General features: G+C 41.6%; 1 protein-coding gene across 4 annotated transcripts in view; it reads left to right on the top strand.

Moving 5' to 3' along the window:
• The window catches only part of CTNNA3 (catenin alpha 3), a 1,027,502-nt gene that overhangs the window by 262,740 nt on the left and 741,651 nt on the right, over window positions 1-23,111 (top strand). The gene's annotated exons all lie outside the window — the stretch shown is intronic.

The raw sequence follows: 23,111 nt of genomic DNA, 5'->3' as shown, positions 1-23,111 counted from the left end.
TACAACTTATATTGTGTAAGGTTTAGTAGCGTGTTTCTGTTTTAAAACTCCGGCCACTTGTTTCTTGAAACAATAACAGAAGTTTATTTAAAAAATAGAACTATACAAAGTATCAATGATATGAAGTTGTTATTGTAGTCTTTCTTTGCTACTTAGTAACAGTTGTATTCTTGTAATCGTAATTGTTTTATTTTATTTATTTATGGTATTTATACCCCACCCTTCAGTCCTAAAGGCTATCAGAGCAGCACTGATTGCTAGCACTGCCACTCAGGCTATTGAATCCCGCAGGATATCAACAAACTGAAACCCATTCCTTAGAGTTCGGTTTATTGAGTCTCTCTCTTTCAGACTCCAAATATATTAAGGTCCCTCTCTGGACCTAACAGAACCTTCTGGGTCTGTAGTCAAACCCCAACTAACAGTTCACTCTGGAACTCATAAAACTATGTCCACTCACTGGACTCAACAGAACCCTAACTGAAGTCCCTAACTGCCACAACAGAACTTTAAATCTTTCCCTGCCAGCATCTTATTGGCTGAGGGCAGCTGACTTGTGATTGTCTGCTGTTTTTGCTAGGTGAATTCATCTTTTCTCCACAATCGGCTTTCTCCCAGAAGGGATCCTAGGCGTCTCACTGATAAAACCATTAAAAAACTTTACAATAGAAAGTTAAAACAGTTAAAATAATATAAAAACAGTATAAAGTTATATATAAGTATACAAAAGTGAAAAGGCGAAACTAAAACACACAGTATATGTAACAACCACCCTGACATGATTATATATTAAGCGTCTGCTTAAATAATAAAAAATATCTTAGCTTGTGGAACAAAGGAAAGCAGGGAGGGGGCCAGCCTAGCCTCCCATGGAAGGGAGTTTTCAGAGGTGGGAGCAGCCACCAAGAAGGTGCTCTCTCATATCATCACGAAGCAAGCCTGTGATGGTGGTGGGAGTGAAAGAAGGGACACTCAGCGTATTGCCTTGGAACAGTGGGCTCTTCTTCATTGCCATGGACTCTTCTTCACTGGAGATTTCTAAGCGGTGGTTGGATGCAAACCATGCAGGAATGCTTTACTGTGCATTTCTGCTCTGTTACAGTTTCTGAGGGTCACCTAGGAGTTTATCAGACAAGGGAAGTTGGAAGTATAATCCAATGGCAATCTGAAAGCAATCATGGGGTTTCACGTTATTGCATGATAGACTACCACACGCAATTTTGGGCAATGGGAAGTCAGTCAGAACACAACCATGGGGTTTCACGTTATTGTGTGAGAGGTGATCACATGCAATTTGGGGCAATGGCAAGCTATTTTTGGGCAATGGGAAGTCAGTTTGAACACAATTCAAATTAACGTAAATTCGCTGAACTAGCGAATTCACGTGAATGCATTCTGGCTCCACTTTCTTTTCATTTGAAATTAAAAGAAATTCCTCCCGTGTGATAAACTCCCTAGTCTAATATGGAGGGAGAGGACTTGAGATAGAGAATCACTGCTTTTGTCCTTTAAAAGAGTTGATCTGGACTCCACACAGGGCCACTGAATGGCTCAAGAAAAGAATAGTTGATGTGGTTGTTGATTCTCCATATTTCTTGATGCATTTTCCAAAATTTCTCACTCCCTGTATTTCTCCGTCCATTTTCTAAAGCACTAGCATAATCAGGCCTGCCACAATGTCCATCCCTCACAGAAGTGTTATTTCTTAAAAAAAAAACCTCCTTTTTTCTTTACATTTAAGTTTGTGTGTACAAATCACAGGCTATTTTTATTTCAGTAAAGTGGACATTTTTAAAAAATCAGAAATAGTCATCAGCTGGTGGGATTACATCATCAGGCCAGCGTTTAAATGGGAGTACTTGAGAGGACAAGTAATCAAAGTGCCGAGCTGAGCTTTCTTGCCAAAGATGCTTCATGTGCATCCATGACAGCCAAGGAGCAGCAACTGAGGCAAGAGGTTTCACAAACGTAGAAAAGGAATCAGGCTGGGTGAGGAAGTATGCAAGCACACAACAGCTGCTGGGCAACAGATGCTGAATTATTCCAATATGGTTTCATTCCCATGTTGGAATTTGGTCCGAAGATGAGGAATCTGAACTTTTTGTCACCAGCCAAAAAAAAGGAGGAGGCAAGGATGCCATGGAAACAGGCATATGACAATGTATAGCTGTGGAAAATGGGGATGAGGATATTATTCCTCCCCCAATTTTCCCCCAAAGTAAAAATTTTCCTTTTAGTTTAGATTTTAAATTGTAGGGAGGACTTGCGCACTGCCAGCCTTTCAGCTTCTCATATCATTGTGGTGAGGAGGGAAGCCCTTTTTGTAGAAACTCAAATGTTGCAAGAATAATTAGGACTGAGGCACTGAATACTCTTGGCTCACTCCTATCTTTCAAATCAATAATAATGTTGATTCCATGTATAAACCACTCCCTTCTCTTTCTAGAACATTCTTCCCCAATCTGATGCTCTCCTGATGTCTTGGACCACAGTTGCCATGGTGGCTAGAGATGATGGGAGTTGTAGTCCTAAACATTTACAGGGCATCAGATTGTTGAATACCATTTTGTGTTGTAAAAAAGAACAAAAACAATCCTGCACTTCTGTTGTTGTTGTTGTAGTATGCCTACAGGTAATTTCTGACTTATAGCAACCTTAAAGTAACCCTAGCATGGTTTTTTGGGGGCTAAGTGTGTGTGAATCACCCAAGGTTTCAATGGTCCAGAGGGAAAATCAAACCCTGAACTCCAGAATTGTGGTCCAATGCTCAAACTACCACACAATGCAATTTTCACTCTCTTTTGTAGGGTTTACTTCCCACTCTCAGTTTCCGGTCTTTACTCCATGTAAAAAACTTCTGGATAACTTTATTTAGGGTCTTACTGTAAGGTTGTAATTGTATCTCATGCTGTCCAGGTTTATAGTAATGTATGAGAATATAATTCAAGTTCAGTTTTGATAAAAATTTTACTCAAATTTAAGGATCTCTTCATATATGGAATGTAAAGAAATTGTGGGAGCAATAAAAGCTGTCAATGTATCTATCCAGGCAGGAGTTTTAATACTGTACTTATCTATTAACAGTGTCACTTCTTTTCCTCCCTGAGATTTCTTTTTCTTTAATGCCCTTGTGGAAGACAAGGACAACATGGCCCCTTCCACGCTGGGAAGCTGCAACCTTTGCATTTTGCAAGTGTGAGTTTAGGAAAAAATGTTTCAAAAAAAGAAAGAATTTGACATTTGCAGATTTCTTCATTTTCACCATGGAAAGGTCTCAAGATGTGAATGTGGGAGCAAGTGTAACTGGTAGAATTTCCCTGTTACTACAGTTTTGTCTTTCAACAGAGGCAGGTTTTGTGGCTTGCAGTGGGTAATAGAGCATTATATTACAGGCCATGTGATATCATAGCTACAGTGCTGCACACAGTTGATTGCTGAAGAATCTCAATAGCACTAAAAGACCCTAAAATGGAAAAAAAGGACTTTAAGAAAATTCTTTACACAGAAATGTTTAAATATTTTTGATTAATTTGTTAACAAGATGGTTATTGTTATGGTTCCTAATGTATGAATGCAAACTTGGGTTAGTAATGTATGTCCTACTTTTGCCTTTCCTGTGGTCTCAGCAGGGTCAGAAATCTGGAAGAGTCCTCGAAGGGCCAGCATGGACAGAGTGCATGTGGTCAAATCTGCCCCCCCACAGCTGTTTGTGAGTTCCTCAATCCCTCAAGATTCACCATACTGACTTTTTTTCTTCCCCCCAAATTAGGATGAATCATCCATGATTGAGGTTTCCAGGTGAAGCAGTTCACCTTAAATGAATCATAGGGCTTTCTACAACCTCCTTTTTAAAAGTGAAAAGTGGATTTTTAAATCTTGGAGGGTACTTTGGTCACTCTATGTGAGCCTTAAAAGCTCATAAAGGCAAAGAATTAATGTCAGAGTCAGTGTAGTTGTCCATACTTGTTGGATGCCATGTTGGATGCCATGTTGGATGCCTCTTTCTTTAAATCAGGATATTCAGAGATAGAACATTCCCAAGAGATGGCTGACCAGCCTCTGCTTGGATACCACTAGTGGGGGAGAACCCACCAACTGTCCAAACAGATAGTTCCAGTGACAGACTGCTCTTACCATCAGTAAGTTTTTCCTATGGTTCAACACAAATCTCCATATTTAAGCCCATGAAAACTAGTCCTTCACTTTGAGAATCAAAGGCATTAGTAAAGTTCCAGCACTGGTTTGTGAGAACATACATTTCTGCCAAGCATCCTTCTGCCTCTTTCTCCAGACACTAAAGATAGGACACTGTCTTCTTTGTGTCTCTGGCTGCAGAAATACAGCCAGATGCTACCTGGGCTGCTCTCCATGTTGCAGCCACTAAATGCCCATAGGGAGTGTTTGCTGGAAGCTGATAATTGTATTAAAAAAAATTTTTTTTTAAAATTTATATGCCTCCCTTCCATTGATCAGGGCGGTGAACATAGCAATAAAACACAATACAGACAGATTATAAAACACATAGATACAAAATTAAAAACAACTTAAAACCCCGATCAGCCATCCGTCTTGCCGACAATGGAGGGAGGAAGGCCATCTGGAACTTCCCTCGGGGAATGCAGTTCGAAATAGAAGGGTTTTTAAATCCCTTCTAAACTGGGCCAGGGAGGTGGCCAAGCGGAGCTCAGTGGGCAGCATGTTCCAAAGGGCCAGGGCGACGATGGAATATGTCCTCCTCGTTGTAGAGGAGAGTTTGGCCCCTGGAACCCTGAGTAATTGCTGCCCAGACGTTCTGAGGGTGCGGGGCGGAATGTATGGGAAGAGGCGGTCCTTCAGGTATCCTGGGCCCAAGCCATGTAGGGCTTTATAGGTAATCACCAACACCTTGTACTGTGCCCGGAAGCGAATAGGCAGCCAATGCAAATCTTTGAGCACAGGTGTAATATGGCTGGTCCTGGAAGTACCAGTGACCAGCCTGGCTGCCATATTCTGTACCATCTGTAGCTTCCGGGTATGATACAAGGGTTGCCCCATGTAGAGCGCATTGCAGAAATCCAATCTAGAGGTTACTAGAGCGTGTACCACCGTTTCAAGGTCCCTCTGGGCCAGGTATGGGCGCAGCTGGCGAATAAGCCGAAGCTGATAACAGGCGTTCTTGACCGTCGCATTCACCTGAGATGTCAGGTGGAGCGACGAATCAAGAAGCACCCCCAGACTGCGCACGGAGTCCTTCACAGGAAGCGTGATCCCGTTCAGGACAGGTGGAACCACCACCATTCCTGGACCAGGGGTCATTGGACAAAGGAGGTATTAGATACTTTCTTCTGCAATAACCTTAGAAGAACACATGAAGGCACACAGGAGTTGCTTGAGTATATCAGCGTCAGCATTTTGTCCCAGATCTTTGCTAACGTCTATGCAGCAGTCCTCCAGACATTTGAAGAGTGCTGTCATGTCCTGTCTGTTCCCAGTCTTCTTTCCTGAGTGACATGTACCTCCTGCAGTTTTTCTCAAAGGACTTCCTTTCTATATGCTGACCACCTTTACCACTTCCATGTCATTAGCCAATGTCAGAGGACAGCATTGGTCTTGCTGGAGAGAGATAGCTTGCCATAAGAGTTGTGAAGAATATTTTAATGATAAAAAATACATTTCACTTTCCTCATTAAACTGTCTACCATGGCACCTAGATCTTTCCCATAATGGTTACAGCTAATTTGAAATCCACTGGCACAATAAAGTGGTTTAAATTGTCTTTTCCCTGTATTTATTACTTCTCTTTTTTTAAAAAAATCTTCAGTCTGTTCTAATGTAATGTATCTTACTTGCATTGTTTTTCCTGCATCCTTCAGGGATCTCTCACTGTCCTCTTTCACAGGGCTGCATGCTTCATTTGCCCCTCAGTATATTCTTCTTTGTTAAGCTGCTGAATCAAAGAAGTTGTTTCCAAGGTCCACGTCCTCTCCTGAGTTCCCACATGCGTTTTCATCACTGAGTGATTGAAATGCAAAGTGATGGGATGCATCTGCAAAATGGCTATTGCATATCAAACAGCACAGAAGAAGACATTAATGGCCTCTGACAGCCTCTCAAACAGTTGTGCAACACTTTCCACTGTGTGTCATAAAACAATGTGATAATGACAGCTGAAAATACATTTGTAAAGCAGTGTATGGACTTTTCCTTAATGCTTTTACTAAATACAGTTTTCAGGTGGTACCTCTTTCAACTATTCACATTGCTAGAACTGTGCCAGGTAATGTCTGAATTGTTCCTGACTGTTAATGGTCTCAAAGTTATTTCATACACCATACATTTAGTGGTAGGCACGATCCTCTGCCTTTAGCATCATATGTGGAACACATTTATTTATTTATTTATTTATTTCATTTCATTTATATCCCAGCTTTGCCACAATAATGGGACTCAAGGTGGCAAACAACATACTTAAAACAATACCAATTCAAAACAATAAAAAGCATTAATAGAATAGACCAAACAAGAAAGGAGGAGGAATAGCATTATATGTCAGAGATGTTTACACCTGTGAAGAGATCCAGGACTTATATTCTGGAAGCCAGGTGGAGAGTGTCTGCATAAAAATTAAAGGGGAGGGAAACAACAGGGGTGTTATTGTGGGAGACTACTACAGACCCCCATGTCAAACTGGGGAACTAGTTGATGTCTTTCTGGAACACATGACTACACACTGAGAAAGGAGAGATGTAGTAGTGATGGGGGACTTCAACTATCCTGATATTTTCTTGAAGTCAAACTCAGCCAAAACCTTAAGGTCTAGCAAATTCCTCACTTGCCTGGAAGACAATTTCATTGTTCAAAAGGTGGAAGAGGCAAGAAAGGGATCAGCTATTTTGGATCTGATCCTAACCAACAGGGAATACCTGGTTAATGGGGTGCAAGTGGTGGGTCATTAGGTGGGAGTGATCACGTACTCCTGAAATTTTTATATATTGGAAAGGAGAAGCCAGGCACAGTCAGACACGCATTCTAGACATTAAGAAAGCTGATTTCAGTAAACTAAGAGAAATACTGGGGGTGATCCCCGTCAAGAGTATTAAAAGAGAAGGGAGTTAGGAGCAATTGGAGTTTCTCAAAAGGGAGATACTGAAGGCACAATTTCAAACAGTTCCAATGAGGAAGAAAAATGGGAAATGTCTCAAGAAACCAGGAAGGACGACTAAAGAACTTTCAATGGAGTTAAGTTTTAAATGGGGCATGTATAATAACCTGCCTGCTGGGTTCTCGGTGAAGGACCAGCGCAGGTTAGGTGGGCGGGGTGTGTGTGGCCTTGGTACATAGGAACACCGTGTCCCTCACCAGGAACCACATCCGACAGACCTCCTATATCGAGTGTATTTACCTGACCCTAAAGGCTAGGGACAGTCTAGGGATTCTGTTAGTGTATCGGCCACCCTGTGCATTAGCGGACTCCCTTAACGAGCTGACACAGCTGGTCGCTGAGCTGATGTTGGAGACGCCCAGGCTTCTTGTCCTGGGTGACTTCAACATCTCCCTCACGGCCAGCCATGTTCCATCCGGTGCGGCTCGGGAATTCATGGAGACCATGGCGGCCATGGGCCTGTCCCAGCTGATACAGGGTCCCACGCATTGTGCGGGTAATACTCTCGATTTGGTCTTCTTTTCGGATGCGGAGAATCCGTGGGTGGAAATAGTTAATGTTTCCCCCCTGTCATGGACGGATCATTTCCTGGTAGAGGTGAAAATCAAGGCCTCTACCCAGATCCCCCCCGGGGGTGGTGGACCAGTTAGGATGGTCCACCCTCGAAGGCTGATGGAACCTGAGAGGTTCCGAGAAGCCTTAGAGGGGCTCACGGTTGGAAATGACGGCGACTCTGTTGATGCCCTCACCGGTATCTGGAATACCGGCCTTTCCAGGGCTATACACAGGATCGCTCCCAAGCGCCCTCTCAGGCCTGCTTCCAAACGTAAGCCCTGGTATACGGAAGATCTCCGGGCGAGGAAGCGGGTTCTGCGACGGCTAGAGTACCGTTGGCGGAAACACCTTTGCTTAGACGACAAGGCTCTCCTAGACCAACTGTTAGAGGACTACGGAGAGGCAATACGAGCAACAAAGAATTCGTTCTATGGTGCTCGTATTGCGTCCGCTGAGTCACGTCCGGCAGAGTTGTTCAGGGTGGTCAGGGAGCTAACTCAGCTCCCTCCCGCCCTGAACCAGATCCTTGAACCTTCTAAGGCCTGCTGTGACTTGTTTAACGACTTTTTTGCGGATAAAACCTCTCGTATAAGCGAAGGTCTGAACGCCGACATTTTAGCAGAACCTAGGGTAGAAGTGTCCAGAGCCTCCGTGGACTAGGTTAAACTGGATCAGTTTGAGTTGGTGAGTACCGAGGATGTGGACAAGATCCTCGGAAGTGTTCGGAAAACGACCTGCTCTCTTGATCCCTGTCCCTCGTGGTTAGCGGCCCAGGGGGGGCCGGCGGTAACATCTTTGTTACGCCGGATAATTAATACATCTTTAAGGGATGGGCTATTTCCATCGGATCTTAAATTGGCCATAGTAAGACCGATCCTAAAAAAGCCCTCCCTTGACCCCCTGGTACATAATAATTATCGGCCTGTTTCACTGCTACCATTTTTGGGAAAGGTGATCGAGAGGGCGGTTGCGATCCAGCTTCAGGCGGTCTTGGATGAAACGGATTATCTGGACCCATTTCAAACTGGCTTCCGGGCGGGTTACGGGGTTGAGACGGCCATGGTCGCCTTGATCGATGATCTCCGTCTGAGCATCGACAGGGGAAGCGTGTCCCTGTTGGTGCTCTTGGACATCTCAGCGGCTTTCGATACCATAGACCATGGTATCCTTCTGGGGCGCCTCGCAGAGGTGGGAATCGGGGGCACTGCGCTCCAGTGGTTCCGTTCCTACCTCTCGGGGAGGTCCCAGATGGTGCAGCTGGGAGACGTGTGCTCCGATGAGAGGCCCCTTAAAACTGGGGTCCCTCAAGGGGCCATTCTGTCTCCCATGCTATTTAACATTTACATGAAACCGCTGGGAGAGATCATCCGGAGACATGGGGCGCGGGGTTATCAGTACGCTGATGACACCCAAATTATTTTCTCTATGTCTCCGACTGATGCAGTGACTGGGGATGGCGTCTCTCCTCTCGTGGCCTGTCTGGAGTCAGTCATGGGCTGGATGAGGGAAAACCGACTCAAATTGAATCCAGAGAAAACGGAGGTACTAGTGATAGGTTCCCCTGGTCCAGGAATGGCGGTGGTTCCACCTGTCCTGAACGGGGTCACGCTCCCTGTGAAGGACTCCGTGCGCAGTCTGGGGGTGCTTCTTGACTCGTCGCTTCACCTGACTGCTCAGGTGAATGCGACGGTCAAGAGCACTTGTTATCAGCTTCGGCTGATTCGCCAGCTGCGCCCATACCTGGCCCAGAGGGACCTAGAAACTGTTGTACATGCTCTGGTACCTTCGAGACTGGATTTCTGCAACGTACTCTACATGGGGCAACCCTTATACCAAACTCGGAAGCTGCAAATGGTGCAAAATATGGCAGCCCGGCTGGTCACTGGTGCGTCCAGGACCAGCCATATAACACCAGTTTTAAAAGATCTTCATTGGCTGCCCATTCGCTTCCGAGCTCAATATAAGGTGTTGGTAATTACCTATAAAGCCCTAAATGGCTTGGGCCCAGGATACCTGAAGGACCGCCTCTCCCCGTACATTCCGCCTCGCACTCTCAGAACGTCTGGGCAGCAGCTACTGAAGGTGCCTGGGGCTAGGTTGGCCTCCACCACTCGGAGGTCGTTCTCCATAGCTGCCCCAGCCCTTTGGAATGCGCTGCCCACAGAGCTCCGCTCGTCCACCACCCTGGCCCAATTTAGGAAGGACCTCAAAACCTTCCTATTCCAACAGGCATTCCCCGAGTAAATATCCTGTGGGCCTCCCTCCTCTCTTTCGTGGCCAAGAGGTTGGGCTTTGGGGCTTTACTGTTGGTTTGTTTTTAAATATGTTTTTATTGGAATTGTTTGTATTTTAATTATGTTGTGAGCCGCCCTGATCGGAGGAAGGGCGGCATATAAATAAAAATTTTATTATTTATTATTATTTATAATAAATGGGAAAAGGGGGAAATCAACAAAGATGGATTCAAACAAATAGCGAACACGAGTAGGTGTAAAGTCAGAAAAGCTAAAGTGCACAACGAGCTCAGGCTTACTAGAGAGGTTTAAAACAATAAAAAGGGCTTTTGGGATATGTTTGAAGCAAAAAGAAGAAGAAGGAAAGGGGTCCTTCAACAGATTAAGTATGAACTCTGGATGTCAGGATGACTAAACTGAGGCTGTTGTAATTTGGCCACATCATGGGAAGTTATGATTTACTAGAAAATATGATAATCCTAAGGAAGGGGGATAGATTCAATCATGGACGTCATGGACCTGAGTCTATAGGACCTGAGCAGAGCAGTGGAAGACAGTGGGTCTTGGAGATGTCTCATTCACAGGGTTGCTATGAGTCGTGGTCGACTTAAGGGCAGTTAACAACAACAATGTTTATAAAATTATTCTGATTACCTCGTCAATAAATAGCTTTTTGTTTATTTTTAAATAATGACTATATTTACTACCAGAAAGTTGGTAAGTATGTCATTTTGGGGGTGTGAGTGTGGTGATTTGAATATTCTACAGCTGCTGTAGCCTTTAGTTGCCATGAGTGAATAACTGGAATAGCTAAGTCTCTGACCTTTTTTTTCTTGGAATAGAGTGTAGTCATTTTATAATCATACTTTCTTTAATAATATCTTCAATCTAAAGTCAAAATAGATGGATGAGTCTATTTTTGATCCATTTCCATGTTGTATGTGTTCAGTCACATGTCCAGTTGAACCTGTTTTTTATTGAACACATCAGAATTAATGTTCAATTTGTGAGTTTAATTTAACTTTAAAACTTAATTAGGTCCAAAACACACTACAGAAATAACCCAGTTTGAGACCGCTTTAACTGCCCTGGCTCTAGGGAATTCTAGGAACTGTCGTTTTGTGAGACATTTAGCCTTCTCTGTCAGAGAGCTCTAGTGCTACAATCAACTACAATTCCCAGGATTCCCTAGCACTGAGCCAGGGCAGTTAAAGTGGTCTCAAACTAGATTATTTCAGCAGTGTGTTTTGGTCCTTAATCACTTTTTCTCTTAAAATATGCTTTTAAAATTCATTTTCCATAAAATACATGTTTCTGTAAGCATTCCTCCGTATTCATTTTGCATACATTTCCCCCATACTTTGCTAAGTGCATTTCCCCATAAAATGCACATTTTAAAGAGCGTGTTCTCTCAAAACAGTGTTTTCGATCAGTTCATGAGTAAGAACTAGAGTGCAAAATACAGAGAAGTGCATAGTCTGAAAGATAACTGCACTCTAATTCACCTATTAGTCTAAGCAGCATGAATTAGTTTGTTTCATTTTAAATTGTTAACCAAGTAGATTTCCCCAGTTTCTACTGCTTGAATTTGACAAATTGAGTTAACAAAAAATTGCCCATAGAATATATTAAAATATAAATAAAGAAGGAGGCTCTCTGTTTTCTGTATTGTTTTATATTCTGGAGTGTACATTGAATGTTACTTATATAGTGTAATTTTCATCAGAGTAGGAAAGTTACTTTTTCGGACCACGACTTACAGTATACATGCTGGCTGGGAGATTATGGAAGCTGTAGCCCCCAAAATAACTTTACCAAGTAGCGATACTTAGTACTGTGTTACTATTTTCTGGAATAATCCTTTGTTTTTATAATAGCTGTCAATTAAAAATTGGACCTGGGTAGCTGAAGTACAGAAGAGAGCATCACCATAGATGGGACCTCAGTGGCCCATTGCTTATTCAAAGCACACTCCTGTAATTTCCATAGGCATGTTTTCTACATCCCTTTACCTCTCCAAGGAGTAGTAAAAGAGTTGACTAAGGTACAGATTTGCATACGAAATAAGAATTTGTCTTGCAAATCAATCCACATTGGATGGCTCATAAATCAACCTTTTTAACTTGACTTGCTATGGATGCTGAGTTCTCCATTTTAAATAATAATAATAATAATAAAATTTTATTTATACCCCGCCCTTCCAAATAGATCAGGGCGGCTTACAAATGCACCTCAGTGCAGCAAATACAGTATAAAACAGATTAAAAACAACAACATCTCATCATAAAAACAATAAAAACCCCTTAGCCCAACCTCACGGCCACGAGTGAGGAGGGAGGCCCATAGGATGTTTAGTCGGGGAATGCCTGATTAAATAGGAAGGTTTTGAGTCCCTTCCTAAATTGGGCCAGGGTGGTAGATGAGCGGAGCTCTATGGGCAGCGTGTTCCAAAGGGCTGGGGCAGCTATGGAAAAGGATCTTCTGGCCGTAGCGGCCAACCTTGCCCCAGGCACCTTCAGGAGTTGCTGCCCAGATGTTCTGAGGGTGCGAGGCGGAATGTACGGGGAGAGACGGTCCTTCAGGAATCCTGGGCCCAAGCCATTTAGGGCTTTATAGGTGATAACCAACGCCTTATATTGAGCTCGGAAGCGAATAGGCAGCCAATGGAGATCTTTAAGCACCGGTGTTATATGGCTGGTCCTGGAAACGCCAGTGACCAGCCGTGCTGCCATATTCTGCACTACTTGCAGCTTCCGAGTGTGGTATAAGGGTTGCCCCATGTAGAGTGCGTTGCAGAAATCCAATCTCGAAGTTACCAGAGCGTGTACAACAGTTTCAAGGTCCCTCTGGGCCAGATATGGGCGCAGCTGGCGAATCAGCCGAAGCTGATAACAGGTACTCCTGACCGTCGCATTCACCTGAGCAGTCAGGTGAAGGGACGAGTCAAGAAGCACCCCCAGACAGAGGGCAGAAATTAGTCTGACTTCATACAGTTTTATGAACCCTGACTAATGGATGTGGTTGTTACTGACAAATTAGCTGATCAAACTAGTTTATAAAAAGTCAAGGTATGAATGCATGTAGAAAGAGTTTTGGAATCATGTTAATATTTTTTCATAATGTGTATTTCAGAGTGGGGTGTGTGAAGTGTTTGTGATATATTCTTTTTAAGAGAGTTTAGTCCATGTACTCTAATGAATGCTCCTATGTGTGATTTCTTTTGAGACTGTAACCTGTGGCACTCCTACAAATAATCATTGTATGTACACATATATATGGCATATTTGTTAGTATTTACTTTCCTGGCCTTGTTGTCAATTACGTGCTTTCTTCTCATGTTCCCTTATTATGCAAACTTGTTTTCCAGTATGATTTTAAAGTTAATTACTCTGTTAAAACTTGGAATGCATTCCTCTATAGTAAGCACTTTTGAAACTAGGGTATAGTAAACTGTTTCTCATTGCCAAGAAGAATAAAGCAAGCCCTCAGTAAGCGCTGATACAAAGTGGAAAGGGAGCTGGCGAGGTTAAAAGAAGCAAATAAAGGAAAGGCTGGCTATGAAAACTGAAAGAAAATATTATGCAATGGCAGGTGTGTTTCAGAGGATTTGTATGAATTCCTGAGTCTTTTATCTAATATATGTTAGACCAGTGGTTCCCAAACTTTGGCCCTCTGAGTATTTGGGACATCATCTTGCAGAATTTCTGACAGTTGGCCAATCTGGCTACAGCTTCTGGGAGTTGAAATCCAAAACATCCAAAGTTTGGGACTCACTGGTTTAGATCACTTCACTCTCCATACCCTCAGGTCTTCATTATGTTCAGAAAGTCCAACATGTGTACCATTCTACAGCATAGGCTCTATTTGATCTTCAAATTTTGAGTGGGAGCCAGGGCTTTCCCAGTGTGAGGCAATTGCTTCAGGCACCATACACTAGTGTGTGCAGCATCATCAATGGCTGTCTTTTCAGGTGTTAAAATGGATGGCAATTCCTACTATTCCCTTTTCATAGAAAGCAGATCTCTGTGTATCTTGTGGCATGCTTCTTATCTCCTAAGCCATTTGGATAGCTTCCAAGGCAGTGATGGCTCTTCTCCTGTAACATTAGGCTGCTAGTCTGTTTACTTCTGTATATAGAATTGGGAAAGGAGGAGCCATCTTATTTTTTTTTCTCTGCAGCAACATGTCTTGAGATGGTTGTATTTATGTGTCTTTGTTTCCCTGGAAAACATGTAGACAGTGAAGGAAGAACAGAACAATTTAATTTCTGTGATTTTAGCATAATAATGAAAGACCACTGAGTTTTGATTATGGGTTCGTGTAGGATTTGCAGTGGTTGTAAAGAAAAAGAATTAAGATTTCAGGTTCGAGATAAGGAATATACAATCCTTAAATTGACATCAGTGCATTGATCTGTGTAATTATATTTCATAAGAAAGGTGTTTTTTTTCTTTTTAAAAATGGTGTCTTAATGCAGGTCTTGAATCAATAGAAAACACAATGCTTACAATACATGACAATTTAAAATAACACTCTTCTGTCATTGACATGGTATAACAACATGGATTTGGAATCTAGTTGCTGCATTTTATGTCTCAAAGCTGAAAACGTTTCTAGTTTTGAGAATCCATTGTTGTTGACATTAAAATGTGATTACTTCTGCCTCTAGAGACAAACTTGCCAGAGAAAATGAGGTCAGCTGATTTTCAGATTGGACATATTTATTCTTGAAAAATAATTATATAATACTTTTTTGCACACCAAGATGATGCGTCCCATTTTATTTCACGTAATCTTTAAAACTGGTGTGGAACTGATTTTGACACTGTCCTACAAAGGTCTCGAGTTTAGCTGAGGTCTTCTAGAGTAAAATAATAACCTATAATGAATACATTTTGTGCCGTTCTCTTATCAGTTCTAAGGTAGGTTTTTTTTTAAGCAGTAAAAAGTACAGAAAATGTCAGGAATGAAATGATGAGCACCACAAGTTACTTTTTAACGTCGTAATGAGCAATGGAGATGCATATTTTTAAAAACATTTTACCAAATAACAGGAGAAAATTACTTGGAAACAGGACCTTTCCAAATTCTGAGTATCACATGTGTCCAGTTGGCACTGGGCGATCACCATTCAAAACTGTCAATAATTGTAGCTCTGGAAATTATGTTTTAAAAACTGCCACAATCAAGATTCCCCAGCCATAGTGGTCAATAGCCACTGGGGAATTCTGATACTGTTAATCCAGGGAAGTGCCTCTTCCAAGTGCTAGCAAGAAGGATCCCCCCCCACCCCCAATGGAGGGGATAAATGTATAATGTGCTTCCTCCACTGCTGACTGGCTGTTATTGGTATGAAGATGTAATAAGTTAACAGGCATGTTTTTTGATGCAGTAATGATGTGCCAACCTGAAGTATGGACAGCTGAATTAAAGACAAATTCCTAAGAGTATAGTTGGAGAACTAAAAGCTAAGGAGTTTATCACATTGGGGCTGATTTCAGCATTAAAGAGAGATTAAAGCGCATTTATAGCATCCCACAAATGAAGTGGAAATGGCCAAATGATTATCACATGCAATTGCACAATTAAAGTGATATCAGAAATGCATTGTTGCTGAAATTCCAAAAATAAAAAGATGCACATTAATGCGTCTTTGTGACCATTTTAATGGCGGGTTTTGTGCGATGATGTGTGAAATCGTTATGCGTAATTACACATTTTTTTCTGGGATATTCGTGGGATAAACTCCCAATCTCTTTCGTGTAATAAACCCCTAAGTGAATATTACTGCTCATATGCACTTACACTATGTAATTACTTTATGGCTTTTGGCCTTTTTACTTACTCCAATGAGAATTCACACAATGTGTGAGCCATGTCTCTTGAGCAGAAATATGTCTGAAGTAGTGGTGTGTGATATGGTAATTTCACACAGCACTCTTTCATTTAATCAATGGATATTTATTTCCCCCTCAGAACAGTGTACAAATGATGTGGCAACAGCTGAATGGTGAACCTGTGCATGTGAGATTTTTTTTTCTCTTAGAGGATTATTTTTAAGGTTGTAAAGATGTTTCATTAAAGGAAGCAACAGGATGCTAGAAGCTGTATTTGATGTTTTGGTCTACCATTTTTGTTTCATTTGTGGAAGACATCTACCTGGACTAGATGAAACAGAAAATATGAACTAGTGGGTTTTCTCGCTTGTTATGTCAAATCTGTCTTATTTACATGGGTTGCCTAGCTTTCTCACTTATGCCAATGGGATCTTTGACAAATGAAAGGCCTCATGAAAGGATAAAGAGAAGGAAAAAGTGAATAAAACTGACAAAGCACAACAACCTTTGCTCCTGTTCCTCAGTTGTGTGCAGATTTTGTTCTTCAAAGGGAATAATCTTTTCAATATTTTTCTGAAATGAGAGGCTATGATTTGATTTCTGAGGTTCAGAGGAGGATACTTTTAGTTTATTTGTTTACACTCTTGATGCTCAACAAAATTCTTAGAGAGATAAGTGAAAATGTACAATTATTATTTATTACTAGTGAACTAAATCCAGTCCTTGATTGTATTGATATTAAAAAAAATCAAAACTTGTTCCTTGTGAATCTTCCATATAATAGCTTTTCATGCCTCATTTGCAGCGCACTTGAGTCTTAAGATCCTGAAAGACTGACATATACATTACTGAGGTGATACTTAATTTCTTATTAATGAATATTCTTGTTTTGAATGAAATAATTCTCTCCTCCAAGACACAAAGTCATTCTGAGTCCTGAGCATACTGTTATTACAATATTTGTCTAGGCCCGCATGTGAGTGTCTGAGATACATAATAAAGGAGGGCTCTGTCAAAGCTGCTGTAGCTAGAGGACATGGCTGGCATAAGACATTTTGCTGCCTGAGGCTGAGCAGCAAATGGCATCCCTCCTTCAATGTCAGGACATGTAATGTCATAAGCTCTTTAGATTATTTTGGCACAGGAGGAACACAATCTCACAAGAACTTTTACCTTTCTGACAGTAATTTCAATTCATTAATTTTAAAGGTAGGATGCCCTTTCATTTTACCTAAATCTGCTGCCTGGAATAGCCATCAGATTTTGCCTAGAGGTATCACTGGCCTGGTAGTAGTGAGGAAGAAGCTATTAGAGTACGTTTCCCTTGGCACAGAAATGAATTGGAGGAGTCACTGTTTGTAGTCCCTCAGTCCTAGTTCAGTTATAGCATCTCTAAAGGTAAAGGTAAAGTAGTCCCTTGACATAAATGTCTAGTCGTAACTGACTGTAGGGGCAGTGCTTATCTCCGTTTCTAAGCTGAAGATCCGGCATTGTCCAAGGACTGCTCTGGTGGCCATGTGGCCACTGAGAAGGGGTACCTATCTATTTGCATTTGCATGCTTTTGAACTACTAGGTTGACAGGAGCTCACCCCATCAGGCAGCACTCAGGCCTTGAACTGCCAACCTTCCGATCTTCTGATCATAAGAGCTGGCATCTTAACCACTAAGCCACTGCATCCCTAGGTAATAGGAATACATGTAATACCTGCCTCTCTAGGTAATAGGGAAAAGGGAAGACAACATTAAAACATGAATAGTTTCATTTAAGGAAGCCATGGCCTTTATTCTTCATGACCTGAGCAGAGTTGTTGATGACTTGGAGGTTTCTTTTTCATAGGGTTGCCATAAGTCGAAGTTTACTTGATGGATGTTAACAACTAAGCAAGCAGACTGTGTTAGTCTTGTTGGCACAGTGACTTGGGTCTTTATTACATAGGCACCAAATACAATGAAAATCACATAAATGGTACAATTAAATATGATTAAACTCATTTGTGCTGGTTGTGCTGCTATGGTTGTCTAGCCTTTGCTGAAGTGTCAGAGGCTTGGATTGGCAAGAGACTTGGGGGCAAACTGCATAGTAATTTAAATGTGTAAGCAAATTTAACAGATGTGGTTGTTTGAAAAACAGAAGCTTCAGCAGTATGTGTGTACCTGCATGCAATTATAATATGGTGTGCAGGGAGGTTTTTAAAAAAACAAACAAAATAAAGCTCATCCCTCCTGCAAAATAGAATAAGAATTATTCTGTCCCTAAAGCTGTGCTTTACTACAGTTTTACTAGAGTTCGTGCCAACTGTGACTTCTTCCCTGGATCAAAAAGCAACTTCATATATGTGATTTTATCAGACTGTGGCGTATAGATTAGGTGTTAACTCCATGCCATACATTTTGTGATCCCAGATTCCTTGTGGTTCCTAAAAATGCCATATGAAATGTGATAACACATTTAGCCCAACTTGTAGTTTGACCCTTACTCCTGTTTTTCTCTCCTTCTGTCTCACTGCTGACAAATCCATAGGGTCTGTACTAGGGTTAGAAAAGGGCGTCCCTTCCGGATGCCCCAAACCTAATACGGACCGAGTCCGTACAAAATGGTGGTGCCCGTTCCACACAGGGGCCGCCATCTTTACAAGCTTTGCGTCCGCACGTCACGCGGAGCATATGATGCCACGAGTGCGCCATTGGCGCTTCGCGGCATCATAACTGCACCACAAAGAGAAGCGCAATTTTGGCGCTTCTTATTTGCAGTGGGGAGGAGCCGCACAGTTTGGATGCTGGGGCTCCTCCACGCTGCAACCGGCAGCGGTGCGAGGCCGCCCGTTTTGGGCGGTCTGTAACGCACCTATGATACAAAGTCTTGATTTGTATCGGGGAGGAGGTTTCTGACTGGATTTTTTTATCTCAAAAACACATAGCTAGTTTGTATTCCATGTGCTAGAAAGTACCAAAGAACTGCTGTTGTCCACTCACATCCCATTGAAACCATCTTTCATTCAGAGACCATTTGGCATTATTAAAGATGTCATATTTCTCCAGGGTAATATAGTATTAATTAGTACTTATTAATTAATGCTCACTTGTAGGTTATTAGCCTTACAAATGTAATGCAAAATTTGGTGACACTTGGAAATGTCCATCGTTATGAATGCATTAGCCCCTTTGAAACAATAAGACTGCTTATAATGAAATCAGTGTTGCAGGTCATTTACCATCACAGAATAGGTTCTGTGTTGTAGTTAGCCATCTAGAGAGACAGCTTAAAATGTGATTTATTGGTGTACAAAAATTAAGGTTGGTAGACTGTCTGATCCTTGCTGTGTTGCATGTTCACAATTGTATTCACTGCACCTTCAGTTATTTCAAAATGATTTTCAAGCAGCAAACACTGAAGTACACTAATTCCTTTGATATTCATTAAAATCACATTAATCTTGATGAACTCTGCTTGTGTTAATGTTGAGTTCCTCTGAACTTCCTAATTAAGATAAACCAGATGCTATAATTACTGCGGTTGGAGTAGGCTACTCTATGCTACTCCAAGTTTAAACTTAGAAATACTGTATGGGAGGAATTCAAGAGCAAAAAATATCTTTCTGGATGGATCAGTCAATTTGCTCTATATAATAGGGAGTGTTATATGAGACCATTTTTCCAATTTCTAAATAATTTCTGTCCTAAAAGTAGCATGTTCGAAAAGCTCTCTGTCACAACAGCTTTGCCAAGTTCTGTGTCAGCTTGAAACACTCCTCTGAAATATCAACTAAAAAGATATAGTGGTGCTTTGCAGCAAATGCACAGAGCTATACTTATTGTTAGACTGGAAGTTACATGAACTTTCCCCCCTTCTTCTCCAGCATTCATGCGTACTGTCCAAAAACTGATTCCAGAGGGCTCTCTGCCTTTCACAGCTGGTTTTGGACGTCGATGGTTAGCTACAGAGGTGATGAAGGATCACTCCCAGATGACGTTTAATGTTATCCCAACTTGAATTTAAGGTGCTGGATGCTTCCCTCAGTTTTCTTGGTACTTAGCCCTATGAAGAATGAAAAAGCAGAACTCAGAAACATAATGTTGCTGTGTTTCTCTGGCAGGTATGTATCACTTGGGTCTATGAAAACTAAACAAACATTGCCATAATTGAGGCAGGGACATCTGGGAAAAGAGACTTTGCTTCAACGTGACCTTATTTCAGGTACTTTCTTCATTTCCTGTAGTTAGCTACAAGTCACCCTCTCTATCCACATACTCTTTATCCACAGATTCAAGCATCCATGGCTTGAAAATACTAAACAAACAAACCAACCAAAAAGCAAACCTTGATTTTTCCATTTTTTTCTAAGGGACACTATTTTTCTATCTATTGTCTTTAATAGGGCTTGAACTATTTAAATGATGCATGCATCCTAAGAGGCCAGAAGCTGTGCCAAAACTGTGGTCCAGTCCTTATTTGTGATGACAGAAAACTTGTTTATCTTCACTGTGGTAGCAGGGATGGATGATAATTTTCTTGAGATTTTTAACAAAATGAATTTAGGAAACCAAGACCACCTGATTTGACCATCCAGCCCCACTGATCTGAATGCTTATTTCTTAAAAATCTGGGTTTCAATCCTTGTATATTCAACTGTATTTGCGGTGCCAATTTTTTTCTGAGAAGCTTCTTCTCTTTAATACGTGTCTAGATTCAGGTACATGATGGTCCTCTTCATAGCTGGAATAGTTATGAATTTAGCCTGTGTACATTTTTAGTTGTAAAAATCTAGTTTTAGTTTAGTTTCACAGCGCATCTAGACTGATTAACCTCCACCTCGGAAGTTTCAGATTTCATTCCTCTTCTTTACAGTTTTGTTTTGGAAACCCATATACATTTTGTCTATCTCAGAATGTTTTCTGGAAGCTCCCAGTACAACCAGGGACTTTTTATAACAGCCCCCAGGTTGATTTATGTTAACTTGGTATAAAATTGGAAAGAACAGGTACAAAATCTGAGACTTTTCAGTCAGTCCCGATGTGTCCTTCATTTGTTTTTGAAGAATCAGAACTGAACACTTGATGTGCTGGATAGACCTAACCTGAGTTGGTAGAGTGGGAGGATGGGGATACAGGATAAAACAAATCTGATATATGCTTAGTTGTCACAAGAAAAACTCATCAAGGGTTAGATCTAATTTCCTTCTTTGCATGTTATGGTGAAAATGAATAAAAAAAGAGAAAACATGAAAAACAAAGAAGGAAAGCACTCGTCATATAATGTAAAATTACTGTTATATGATCAAACAGCAATTCCACAGAAGTTTTTTTCGTCAGCATGATTATGACATATGCCTACCGTATATAGCATGTTTTGGAAGTGCTGCAGACCCTCCTGACATTAGTTCCATAGCGAACAAACGCACAACTGGATGTAGACAGCTAATAGTTAATAGTCAAGATGATTCTGATATCTTCACACCTTCATCCATAGAGCTTTGCAGCACTCCAGTGCATCATAGCTGCATGCCTTCATAATTTTCATTCTACTGAATATTTTTCCTTGCTAAGAACCTGAAAAATACCATTCATGCACACATATAACTTGCAAGGACTTTCTTCTCCTACATAGGCTGTGAGTCACATCATGACCCAGTTCTCTCAACTGGGTTAATATTAACAGCAAAAGGAAACAAGTGATTCTATTTTTTTCTCTCAAGCACAGGCAGAAGAGATGTTAGAATCACATTATCTGGAAGGAACATTCCATATAAAAGGTACCTTATTTTCAGTAAAAACACAACTTAGTTCCTTGTAGTCAAGCTTCCTTTTGATCCATTGTTCCGCTCTCAACTCTGTATTCTGGGCTAGTTCGGCCTGGAACATAGAAACTAGGATATCAAGACATTTGATAGTGAAATATGTACTGAATGTTGTTTTTGTTCTGTTACATTTTCATGATAATTTTTTAAAAATTGTCTCATTTTTTTATTGCAAGCCACTCAATGGGATAAAGTTACTAAAAAAGTGGAGCTATTTCAGCTTCAGGTAGTACCTATTCCAAATATGGTAGCTCTTTTACCACAAGGGTATTTCTGTCTTGGGTTTAACATGTTATATGCCTTGTCACTTTTCTAGCTAGGAAGTTGGCTTCGGCACTTAATTTTTTAAAATAAATATAATCGATACAGGATACTCTGACACTCATATCACAGTAACTTTTAAAGTGTCTTTTTAAATATGTAAACTGTTTTGAGTCCTGATCTGGGAAAAGGTAGGTAGAATAAATAAATATATAAAAACAACCAACAACAACTTCAGAAAGTACATCTAAAAATGGCTTGCACTCTGAATTCCAAAATACATTAGTTGGGAAATATTTGGACTATGCCTGCAGAACTTATTTTATGTTCAGATTACCTTCTCCTAACTCTATGCAGTAGCATCACTAGGGTGTGGGCCGCACCAGGTGATACCATCAAAGGGGAGGGGTGATGCCCGGTGAGTGCCCCCCACCTCACTGCCATGTGCCATGATGCGTGGTTGGGAGGTGGGGACCTGGCATCCCCCGTTCCTGCCCTGCGAAGCTTAACTTCCCGCCTTGCAGGGCAGGGAGGTGGAGGACACAGCGTAAAGCCATGTGGGGCAAGGAGAGAGAGTCTATTTTGGCTCTTTTCCCATCCCCTCTACGAAGCCCCCCTGCACCGGGTGACACCCCCCGTACAGAATGCTGTGACCTATGTATTAGTAAATAGAAAATTGGATATTGTATCTAGTTCAAAGCAGTTTCATATGTTTTATGTTTTCATATGAATTGCATCAATCTGTAGCTTTAAACAACTTGTACCAAATGCATTTAAATATAGGGCTGTCCACACAGGCCAAATGGCCCTTGTTCCCAGGATCACACCTTCCTGTTTGCACAATGCAGGTCCTTAGCCCTGGGCAGGGATTGGTCTGGGATCCAGCAGACCAAACATGGATCAGTGGATCTGGCCTGCATCAGGTTAGAGGGGCCTTACATGGGTCAAATGATCTGCCATTTGCCGTGGAGTTTCATGGAAACTCCATGACAAGATCAGACACCCTCACCTGACCCTTATCTTACTTGCCATGTAGTGAAGACCTCCATTGCCATGTCAGATGTGGAAACAAGACACCTGGCCATGTGGTTGCAGCCGGCATTTAAGTCAGATGCAGTGATAGAAGGGTGTTTCTCACTAACAGCAGTGGTGGAGTAAGGAAAGGGGCGTGCAACAGTGCAGATCCATAGTACGAGAATAGGCAGGCATGTACTGTCTGTGCACCTACCTGTGTAGCATCCAGGTTGGTCAGGATAGCTGGTCAAGACTTTGCTCACTGGTCCATCT

This window comes from Sceloporus undulatus, chromosome 3 (assembly GCF_019175285.1).
Source record: "Sceloporus undulatus isolate JIND9_A2432 ecotype Alabama chromosome 3, SceUnd_v1.1, whole genome shotgun sequence".
NCBI lineage: Eukaryota > Metazoa > Chordata > Lepidosauria > Squamata > Phrynosomatidae > Sceloporus > Sceloporus undulatus.
This window is presented reverse-complemented; position numbering and strand designations above follow the sequence as displayed.